Here is a 10,572-nt window from a genome sequence, read left to right as displayed (position 1 = left end):
CATTAAGAGGCGACATAAACGAAGCGTATACCTGCCCCGTACCTGAACCTATCACATGTGAGACTGGAGCACCGTAGGTAGCGTTCTGGTTGCACTTACCATCTACAGTATACAGAGCACACGAAGCGTGTAGCTCATATGATAGCTTTAGTACGGTCGCAATGTTCACTTCATGTTTCACAGGCAGTTCATTTACATGGAAGTGTAGCAAAGGCTTTTCAGTCTGTCAAACACATAGCAAATACAATGTAAATTAAAACACTAAAAGCATATCTGTAAAACACACACTAACATACAAAGAATGACATGTTTCGTTCTACAAGAACGAAGTCCAAAACTGTACTTACTTGTGGGAAAGTTACTGTGTCCGCCTCTGTGGCGTAGTGGTTAGCGTGATTAGCTGCCACCCTCGGAGGTCCGGGTTTGATTCCCGGCTCTGCCACGAAATTTGAAAAAAGGTGGTACGAGGGCTGGAACGGGGTCCACTCAGCCTCGGGAGGTCAACTGAGTATTGGTGGGTTCGATTCCCGCATCAGCCATACTGGAAGTGGTTTTCCGTGGTTTCCCACTTCTTCTCCAGGCAAATGCCGAGATGGTACCTAACTTAAGGCCACGGCCGTTTCCTTCCCCCTTCCTTGCCTGTCACATCCAATCTTCCCATCCCTCCACAAGGACCCTGTTCAGCATAGCAGGTGAGGCAGCCTGGGCAAGTTACTGGTCATTCTCCCCAGTTGTATCCCCCGACCCAAAGTCTGAAGCTCCAGAACACTGCCTTTGAGGCGGTAGAGGTGGGATCCTTCGCTGAGTCCGAGGGAAAAACCGAACCTGGAGGATAAGCAGATTAAGAAGGAGTTACTGTATTGTACTAACCATATCAACCTCTATAGCTGCCGGTAGCGAATTGCTTCCCTGATTGGTCCAAGAGGCCAAACGTTTGATAGAAAAGGGTGGTCGCGGTATCACTGAAAATATAAGAGTTTAGGACCAATTACAGACATGTAAATTTTCCGCCTTCTTGTGCAGTCTTATCACATCGAAATGGATAGAAACGTGTTTTTCATGGTATATTATACTCTACGACACAAAAATGTGATAGCTTATCGCTTGTAATTACTACCGTTAGAGCGTTCAGTACAGTAAGCCATAGTGCTATAACACATCAGTAATTTTTCAAAGAGGAAACCTTTGCTCTCCTTGTGAGCACACAGCTATAACGCTTGGATTAGCGCGCTTGAAGTAGTTGCGTTGCATTATGCATGGTAGATTTACAGTAGCTGGATTCTCGGAGGAGTGTGGGTTCAAAACCTTTTTCACTTATGCCTTTTTAACTTGCTAGGCATCATTTACGAAGCCATCTCTTTCCTGAAATATCAGATATCCTTATAAGTACAATAAGTTATAATAAGTAGACATAATAAATATTGCCAGGTAAGCGCCGACTTAAGAACGAGCAACATTTTCACCGTAGGCAAGCACAACTGGCCCTCATCATAATTCCAAGTTATCATTTAGAAAGAAAGTTTCAATCAATACGCTTTCACTGGGGTGAGGGCCCGGGGGTAAATCTCATTAGTGACTTTAAAATAAACTGTTGAGCCTCCATCTTCTTTGAGTGTCCGAGTGCACACACACACACGGCGAGAGAGAGAGAGAGAGAGAGAGGGACGCGCGCGCACTACGTCGAAAAGACTTGTGCCCATATTAACGTTTTTCTCCTTATTGCCAGCAGAGCAGAGAGATTCTCTGTGTATGAGTATCGACTGCACTCTAGCAATTACACTGAACCAGCAACTGTTACGTTAAATGTATATTCATATTTGTGTTGCTGAATGGAGGAGAACGCAATGGGAACTGGCGAAGCGAAGTACATTTTGGGAATGGATGTTGAAAACTATGACACAGAATGAAGTCCGATCATTGTGCCTTAATTACTGGATTTACCTGAGTCAAGTGGACGCTACGTGCTTTTTCCGGATAAATGTAATTTTCTACTATGTATTTAACGTCACACGAACAAATGTAGGGTTTCGGTGACGATGTCATGGCTATCGACCGTGGGTTTAGAACCCACCATCTCTGAAGACATGCTCACGGCTATACAGCCTTAATTACGCCTATAATTTTCGATCAGCGACTATATTTAATGAATATTTATCTAACATTAGTCTAGATCCATTTCTTTTCTTTCTTTGCAAGCCTATATTTGCAACTAGTGCTGTGGCCTCATTTATTCTATACCTCTTATATTTAAACCGTTAGAAACTGAGTCTAACCATCGTCGCATAAATCTCACTCTACTTCTCTTACCCTCCATAACAGAGCCCATTATTTTCCTAGGTAACCTGTCCTCCTCGATTCGGCTCACATGACCCCACCACCGAAGACGATTTATGCGTACTGTACCCGGATGAGATAGGCCCCAGATATCATGATTTCTTGATTATAATATAAATACATATATATGGGAAGGATAATTTACGTACAGTGTCATTTTGTGTGGACGGAAGAATTTCAACATAGTCAGACATATCGCGACAATCCGTCGCCACAGTTAAGCTTGCCATTATGGGGAGAATGTTTCTTGGTCAGAAGCTAAGAGGATTAAATCTAGAGCTCACAACAACAGAAGTAATGACTACATGGAAGTGAAAGGATATTTATTTCTGAACAAGGGCGAGCCAGTGTATCACCGATACGAAGAATATGACGTATGAGGATTTCCAACGCCTCGAGACATTTTGTGTTGTCAGGTTGCAACGAAGAGATTTTAAACTAACCGATGCCGTGTTGACCAATGGAAAAATTTATCAGAGGCTTGCAGATAAACCAACATAAGAGTAACTCAGAGTGAACTCCAGTTAGCTTCTCCGATAACAATAATTAAATGATTCCAACCACATAATTGAATAGAGGGGATTTTTGTGATATCATTCCCATGTTGATTAATAGTAATTGTAATAACTTAAAGTAATGAATTCTTGGAAATGACCCACGCTATCTCGCCATTGGTCAAGATGAGCACGCCATCAGGGACGCCGACTTCGCGCGCGAAAGGTGGAGGACAGGAATTAAGTGATATTTCCATGATCACCGAACGATATGAGTTCAGAATACGACACATGAATGTGTATCACCAGTTTATTAAGTGGGATAAAGTAAGAAATCCAAATCCACCTGCATATGCCGATTTAGGATAACCAATCCCCCTCCCCATGAAATGACCGCGGATGACCCCGGCGGGAAACCATATCGTCCATAAATAACCAGTAGTGCGACCTCACATCACCCAGTTGTTACCAGTCGCCAGTTGTGACCAGTCGAGCTTCACATCAACCAGTCGTTTGAAATAATTTGTTACGCTGACAAGGTGACTCTGTGATTCGGTACCAGAAAACTCATTATAGATTCTGTTAGAGTGAAAGTACGTTAGTGGTCATGAAGGTGAAGACGAACAGTGATAATTATTCAGTATATCGAGTGTAAAGTATCAGTATCACTGTATGTGAAATTAATGCATTTCTCAACGTTTCATGTGTTGGAATTTAAAGGATCGACAGGAACGCCGATAATACTTTTTGAAGGCGGTGTTCAGAGCCTGAAATAAATATTTCATGATATACGGTGTAACAATTACTGTAGCAGGGAACTGTAGGAGCGAGGCGATCACGAGACGGCATCGTATACTTCAGGAAGTGCGGATTGAAGAACGCGATACGCGCCGGTTCGAATGAAACGACACTTCGTCGTAATGTGTCACGACGTGTGATTCGGGCTCAAGGAAGAATAATTGTGCAAATGTAATGGGTCTAGAGGCAACTATAAGTGTTTTTTTTGGTATAAATTAAGGTAAATTTTGTAAGTACGGTATTAATCATGGGTAGTCACCCAGAAGTGTTTTATTGTGTTAAATTTATAAAGTGCGATATGATGGACGAGTAAATTACCATGGGGCCAGGAGGCTTCACATCCGCTACGAGACAATGGAATTCAACATAGGATTGAGTACACAAATTTAATATTTGGGGATGTTATCGCGACTAAACGGGGTCCAGTGTAGATTATATATGGTTACTTAACATGGTCCGCCTCCCGAATCCATGATTTTAATTTTTTGTTAGACGGACGAACTAATTTATATTAACGTAATAATGGGTTAGATTAATTAATTTGAGTATTTGTTTTTTGTATATAATGTAAATATGGGATATATTTCTTCCAATGAATGCATGCTGTTTGTAATACATTGATTTAAGTTCATTTCAAGTGTTAAATTCCTTTTTGTGCTAACCCATTTATTTGATTTCAATCACTGCGGTGATTATTTGTATTTTAGTTACGAATATTTTTTACCAGACAGCCAGATTATGAAAGTGCCAGAGTATGTAAAATTTGTGTTGCGTACGGAAGGTCATAAAAAAAAAAAAATAATAATAATAATAATAATAATAATAATAATAATAATAATAATAATAATAATAATGTTCTATCTGCTTGGGCGTTTGTAAGTTCTATATAATAATAATAATGCTCGGCGTGTTTGCGAGAAAGAAATAATAATAATGTTTGTGAGTTGGCAAAGGAAAGTAAATTAATAATAATAATAATAATAATAATAATAATAATATTTTGTGCGTTTGCAAGTTAAAGTATAATAATAATAATGACAGTGCATCGTGAGTTAGCTAGTGTAAATACTATTCAATGTGGAGATGACATGTAGCGTTAAAGACTTTAATTCGCGTAATCAGTTTGATTTTACGTAAATTGTTGATTTCACGTTTGGACTTTATTTTAACCATTAAAATTTGTTTAAAAGAGATAAAGGCACGATATGTGGAAATCCCAGAGTGGTTTGAGCCCATATTTAGACTTGGAAGTCATGAGGGACGAATATCCGGCTTGAAATAAATTGAGCCGTACTGTTTGTTATGATGAAATAGATGAATCTCAAGGCCTAAGATGATATAAAATGCATATTCCGGTGTTATGAGTGGCAGAATCCACGCACCGAGGATTAATTTACGAATTAAATGTTTGAAGAGTTCCAATAAAAGGAAACGGACTTCAAATTGGAAGGAAGAGTTTAGCAATCGCCGGCATTGGAGGTATTTGCCCAGCCGCGATGTGCCATAGGTTGTGAGATGTGTCTTGGGAGGACGTGTGTCCCCATATTAACGGCAGTACGAAACTGAAGGTTGCGATACCGAATATCGTGTTGTCCCAACCGATATAAAGCAGATCTTGGTGGTTCATAACGGAATTTAACATATGTGATTAAATTCTAAAGAGTGGAAATTAAAATATCAACTTCCCATTTTAATAATAATAATAATAATAATAATAATAATAATAATAATAATAATAATAATTATTATTATTATTATTATTATTATTATTATTATTATTATAATCCAAGTGAATCTTGTTTTAAATCAATTGCTTAGTACCAAAGTAGACTGAAACTGCAAAAGCTTAGGCATTAACCATAAATATCGCTAATGGTAGTGTAACACGTGAAATTAAGATACTATAATAATAATAATAATAATAATAATAATAATAATAATAATAATAATAATAATAATAATAATATAAAGAGGAATAAAAATAGGAAGAATTTATTCGATTAATTTGAGAATAATTATGGTGAGATCAATGTAAGATATTAATCCCATGATGAATAAGTGATGCGATAATGATAATCTCCACTGATGGAAATAATAATAATAATAATAATGAAAAGTTGAAGAAGCAGAAGATGCAGAACTTGCAATAGTAATTCGAGAATAATAAACATTGAGGAAAGAAAATTAAGATATTTTTTGGACGAAAATAATAATAATAATAATAATAATAATAATAATAATAATCATAAGATGTTATTAGGAAACTGATCATTAAATTGTGCGGATAAATTACGAGGAAGAACGACCCTTCGTTTGAAACGTCGGCAAAGGGTGGCATATAATCATCCCGGATGACAAATGATAATAATCAAATATAGGATTATAATTGAAATTAATGATAATAATAAATTAATTGATGGTAATCAAAGAATATGATAATGATCATATAAAGAATGATAATTATATTATTTAATAATCATAGGTGGGTATGATAGGGACAGTCGTCATGTGTCGAACTGCTCAGAACCAGATGTTGGGTTTTCACGGGGGAGATTGTTAGCGGTAGATACGAAGATAACCCACGGACGACACATGTCTTCATTGTCAGAGCATAGTAATGAACCTTTCCGTACGTCTTGTCGTATTGACAAGTGTAAATATTGAAATAGGCTTTGAGTTAATGAACTCTACCTGGCGTGTTTGTGAATCTGGAAATAATAGGCTAGAGTTTGTCCGTACTATAAATTCCCGTTTCTCGAGGCGATAACATTTCCACGGTGGGTGTCCGGCTCACCAGAATGTACATACCAGAAGTGTCTCATGTCCAAACGGAACGAGGAGATGACACTAAATAGTTACTGTCATGCCTTCGTCTCCGAAAGAAGATCTCCAGCGATGAAACGTCCACTCATACGGATGTGAATTCGACCCCCAGTAACCAATTGGGGCGAATTCACCAAATGTTTTACACTACCAGAGTAGTGAGGTAAATCCAAGTAGTATGTCATTTATTTTTCAGGATGGAAGTGTCCCAATGTAATAATTGTCATCATGTGTAGTTTGCAAAATAAGTGAATAAATTGTTCCTCATTGCAATTTCAATAGGAAACAGTTTCCATATCTTTTATTGTAGTAAGTCCAGTATGCCCATGGAATTTAAGTTGTCACTTCCCAGTCCTATTGTGGAGTCAAAATTTTTTTTCCATGAATGAGTCGTCCCCCGTTACCTTAATTTGCATGCCCCGTTCATCCCTGTGTTCATTTGATGCGCCGATATGTAATTAGATTTTCTTTATTAAATTTATTTTTTATCTTTTTCGAACTGATCACCCCTGAGATTAATGCTAGTCTGGGACTCAGGAAGTGAGCGGGTGCAGTACAGCTTCATCCATCGAGTTCATTCATAATTTAGCCTTTATCCCCTCATTCCGAGTACCCTCCTGTAATTGTTCCTACCTGTTTGTACCAGCAAACATTCTTGCTACGTTTATGTTTATTACTCCTAACGTATGAATAAGATATCCTGAGTCAATCCTGCTGTTGCTCCCGTAAAACAAAGTTGGTCTGAAAACAGACAGATATAAAGATAGTTTCATCCGTGAGCTGATTTCCTTCTTACAGAACACTATTGGTCGCAACTGCGAGCTCACTGCATTAGTTTTAATGCGCCTTGATTCAATCTGACTTACTATACTATCATCCTGGGAGAACACACATCCTAAATATTCGAAATTATCTACCTGTTCCAGCTTTGTATCACCAATCTGACATTCAGTTCTCTTGGACTTCTTACCACCTGCCATCAACTTATTCTTCGAGAGGCTAATTTTCATACCATACTCATTCAACCTATTTTCAAGTTCCAAGATATTAGACTGAAGGCATTCGGCACAATCTGCCATTAAGACCAAGTCGTCAGCATAGGCCAGACTGCTTACTACATTCCCGCCTAACTGAATCCCTCCCTGCCACTTTATACCTTTCAGCAGATAATCCAGTTAAATTACGAACAACTAAGGGTAGATATTACAGTCTTGTATAACCCCTGTAAGTACCCTGAACCAAGAACTCATTCATTCTACCATAACTTCTCACTGCAGCCCAATTGTCAAGATAAAGGACCTTGATTGATTTTAATAATTTAACCTTAATCCCATAGCTCCATTTTGGCAAGGATCATTTCCCTCGGTACCCTGTCATATGCATTCTCTAGATGTACGAGTCCGGCTGCATGGCTAAATGGTTATCGTGCTGGCCTTTGGTCACAGGGGACACGGGTTCGGTTCCCGGCAGGGTTGGGAATTTTAACCATCATTGGTTAATTTCGCTGGCACGGGGGCTGGGTGTATGTGTTGTCTTCATCATCATTTCATCCTCATCATGACGCGCAGGTCGCCTACGGGAGTCAAATCGAAAGACCTGCACCTGGCGAGCCGAACTTGTCCTCGGACACTTCCGGCACTAAAAGCCATACGCCATTTTTTTCTAGATGTACGAAAATGTTCTATCGATGGCTTTCTTTTAAAACCTCGTATGTCCAAATGTTCTTCCTACCTATTATATCCCTTAAGACTGGCCACGCCTCCCGGTCATATATTTGTATGCAGTCCATCAGAATAATTTTCGCTGTGTTCATTTTCCCTTGCTAATGTCTAAAGGAAAATGGACCTTAACGTACCGTATTGTAGGGATGTTGATTGCATGGCAAATTTACACACTCCTACAGTATAATGTATTTAAGGTTCATTTTCCTTTACACATTGGCAGAGGAAAATGACCATAACGAAATTTATTCTTTTGGACTGCATATAAATATGGGACTGGGAGGCGTGACCAGTCTTAAGGAATATAATGGATGTGAAAAGTATTCGGACTTACGAGGTTTTTAAAGAAAGCCATCGATATGCAAGTTTTTCCGAAATTGCTTTGTTTCAGAGTTACGTAACGCATAAAAGTACATTCCTCCCGGAGTTAATTCATTTAAGGGTCGCAAATTCGCTTATCGTAGTGTATGTAGTGTAAGCTTCTGTTACTGTATAGCCGGCGAGAAGATAAACAGGAATAATTGGTGCGTGACGATCAAATCTAGTATGTGAGTGCCGACAGCAGAGCTGGTTTTGAAGAAAGAGAATACTTCTTTTAAAACAATCATCAGCATAATCCACCATCAAAGAAGAAAATTAAACCAAATCCGTTCATTCATGTGGATTCCACTGGAAACGAATGCACATAGGCCTACTGTATATAGTTCAAATAAAGAATAAATAACGATTTGTGTCACACAACGAATTTATTAACATTCAATGAAGGTGTTCGGAATATTTATTATTATTATTATTATTATTATTATTATTATTATTATTATTATTATTATACCGGGAGCTACACCTCATCTCCGTGCATTTAAATGAAGCGCCATGAAGAACGCTATCTATGATATAAAAATTTAAACATCAAGTACAGGAAGTTGGGACGTTGATCAAAAGATGTCACTACAAAATGAGAGTAATATGTTATTTTAAAGTTTCCTAAACTGACTGGATTTCTTCGTATTGATTTGATGTGTCACTGGTTGCAATAACTATTTCAAGAAATTTGGACTTTTTCCATAGCGGTCTCTATTAAAGAACTGAGGTCATGCACTCAGGTGTAAAGTGAAATAATTATAAATTTAAAGAAGTTTTGTGTTGATAGGTTTTCTGAACTGAATTGACTTTCATTATTTTTGATACTTCGAGGTTTGCAACACTTCTTTCTCATCCCGCCAGCTTTGGAGTCTGGCCAATCAGAAATTTTGTGTATTTATTTTTCAACTAATCATAGGCTTCTTGTAACCTTTTGTCCGTCGAATAAATTGAGAGGGTGTGTCCGGATTTAGTCCAGAGCCTTTTCGAAACTTCCTCTCGGGTATAAAAGCTGTCGCTTTTTCGAGTTAACTTGTCTTACTGATTGTCGCGTTATTGAGTGTGTACGCTAAGAGAGGAGACGGGGGTCTTCATTCTTCGGCAGGCAGAACATCAGCCAAGGTAATGGTAAGTTTTCCATCTCAGTAGTTATCTCCGCAAGCTAAACTCGAGGGGAAGGTTCCAATCTTTAACTATGTAACAGTCAATTTCCTAAAATCTAAACTTTCTTCCTTCTCATGTAAAATGCCATGTAGTTCCTAAGGATTTAAAGTGTAAACCGAGGATAGAGAGTGTGTTACCCTCTCGAATTCCCCTTCAATTAATCTTGAAGTGTCTACTATTTTGTAACTGCTTTTCTCGTGTAAATTGTAAATTAACTTGTCCATCTAGTCGCCTCAGTAGCTTGGGGCTAGCCTCTGCATCATCGGGCCACAAGCCCAAGTAGGGTTTTAATTTCTGATTTTTAGGAGCGCAAGTTTACGCCTCCATACATTTTTATGTTTGGGCCAGTAATTTAACCTGTTCCTTTTAACGAAGGCCCGGTAGTATGGGTACTCGATACCCCTGTGTAAACTTTAAAGGTAATTAGTATGGTATTGTAAATTGTAGGTTGTGCCTAGAGAGGCCTGTATTGAGCAGGGACGCTCTTTTCCGTCTTGTAATAGTTAATGGTTACCTTGAGTAGGCCGTAGGAGTTCGGGAGCGCAGTTTCCTCGGTAATAGTTGTAGAGCATGTAAGCTCTTTTCTTGTAATATAATAGATACTGGTGTAACGTTGAGTGGTGCCTTAGTAGGTAGTAACTTGTAACTGTTGGAGCAAAGTGCTTTTGAATATTGTGTTTTGGGAGATTTCTCTCCTTGTCTAACTAACTAAACGCAACATTAGCGATGTTTGAACGTTGTAAATTAGGAGCTTGAAACTCAAAATTGTAAATTACCAATTCTCGGTTCTTCTATTTTTTTACAAACTACCCCTGTACCTGAAAGCTTGATATTTGTTGTAATTTAAGATCTGAAAAGATATATAACCTTTTTTTTTA

The sequence above is a fragment of the Anabrus simplex genome, chromosome 2 (assembly GCF_040414725.1).
Source record: "Anabrus simplex isolate iqAnaSimp1 chromosome 2, ASM4041472v1, whole genome shotgun sequence".
Lineage (NCBI taxonomy): Eukaryota > Metazoa > Arthropoda > Insecta > Orthoptera > Tettigoniidae > Anabrus > Anabrus simplex.
This window is presented reverse-complemented; position numbering follows the sequence as displayed.